Raw genomic sequence first — 1,962 nt, forward strand, 5'->3', positions numbered from 1 at the left:
ACTCTTTTTTTACTGAGGTACTCAAATATGACATTGTGGTGTAATGGAGTATACGTATAACCCATAATGAATTATGTAAACAAATAATGCTTAATCAAATAATAACAACCAAATATTACTGATGTATTAAATACGCTACACATGGATTCATTGACCATTCAGAAATCTGATTGCAGAGTGGTAGTAGTTGTTCCTGAATCATTGAGCATGGGTCATCAGGTTATTGTACCTCCTTGCTGACAATAGTACCAAGAGGTTGTGACCCTTAATGGTGAGGGTCCTTAATGATAGATGCCAATTTCTTGAGGAACTGCCTTCAGTGGTGGGGGAGGTTGTACATGTGATTGAGCCAGATGAGTTTACAACTTACAATCTCTTGTGAGCCTGTGCATTAGAGGCTTCAGACTATGCTAGAGTACACGGTGGAATGTTCTCCACCATGCTTCAAAAGAAATTTGCCAAATCTTTGGTGCCATAACAATTCTGCTCAGACTCCTCAGTCCTGTATGCCTCCTCATTGCCATCTGAGATTTTACCAACAACAATGGTGTCACCTGCAAATTTATAAATGATTATAAATCAACCAATCTATACTGCTTGTGGTCATTGGATGGCTGTGATTAGTGAAGAAGGAAGAGGAAATGAAGTCCTGGATGGAACAGTCTACTTGGAATACTGAAAGGAATGAGGAGGATGTTTCTGATGTTAGAATTTCACTAGAAATGCCCAAAGTCGATCAGCTCAATATGGATGAAAGTGGAATGTACTATGAGGAAAAGGGAATCCTGCCCTTACTGTGGCTGATATGAGAGCAAGTGTGAGAAATAGAGATGTATTTGAGAACACAATCAACTATGGTAAATGAGAAGCAACAGATGAGGAAAATGTTTATCCCTGGGGTTTCTTCCATAAGTATTTTCAGCATTCTTCTTCAAATCTCCTACAACCACTCTGTTCTGCTCTTTCAGTAATAGGATGTTGTCTCTTGTTCCCTACCTGTCATTATTTATCTTCCTGTTCTTACAGGATTTACAAATGGATTAGTAATGATTAACTTGCACATACCTTCAGCACAGAAGCAGCTGTGTCACCTGGACATCCTTGAGCTCCAATTTATTAACAGACATTCTCTTTGTTGTCTCCTTGTCTGCACTTAATAACTTAAAGCATGCTTATTTTCTCTCATTCTACAACTTAATGAATGTTTATTTTCTTAAGTTTCCAGGTATGACAAAGAGTTATCTACCCGACCTGAAACATTAATTCACAAATCCTGTCTGACCTGCTGTTATATCTGAAGCCAAAATATTGAATAGGGGATGAAATAATAAAAATTAAAGGGCATCCAAGAGGGCTGTTAGTAAAATATGAATTATTTGTTGGGAATCAAACGTCCAATGCCTGTGATTGAATCTCTTGCTAATAATTCATTAAAGTGTTATTTCTAATTATGCTGTTAGTGTTTCTGTTGAGTGAAAATTGGAAATCACTATTTTAAATATTTCCCTTCCGACACATAGTAGAATATTTTTCTCGTGGTCCCTCAATGAGAAGTACTGTCCCTGAAGTTCGAATTTGAGTTTAACAACTAATAACAAGCAAAGAACTGGCTAACAATGATAAACTGCAAGGGGGCGGCATGATTTAGTTTTGAATTAGAATTATGTGACTGTATAAAGTGGCGTCTCAATCGTCTAGCTGCGCCAAATTGTTGAATTGACAGCTGGATCGACCGAGCCTCTACCGGTCTCGGTCATGTTCTGTTAGAGGCGTGTGTGTGTCTGACGTGGCTCCGCAAGATTCGGCTCCTGGGACTTGTCGTGGGGAGAGTCTATTGGATGAAATTAATCAAGGCGGCACGTTTGCCACCTACAGTCGGAGAGTATGTGCAGATTGGGGGGGGGGGTAAAGCTGAGCGCAATTTACACAAATACGCACGCAAAAACGGCCACGCGTTTGCAT

The sequence above is a fragment of the Mobula birostris genome, chromosome 2 (genome assembly GCF_030028105.1).
Source record: "Mobula birostris isolate sMobBir1 chromosome 2, sMobBir1.hap1, whole genome shotgun sequence".
In the NCBI taxonomy this organism is placed as follows: domain Eukaryota; kingdom Metazoa; phylum Chordata; class Chondrichthyes; order Myliobatiformes; family Myliobatidae; genus Mobula; species Mobula birostris.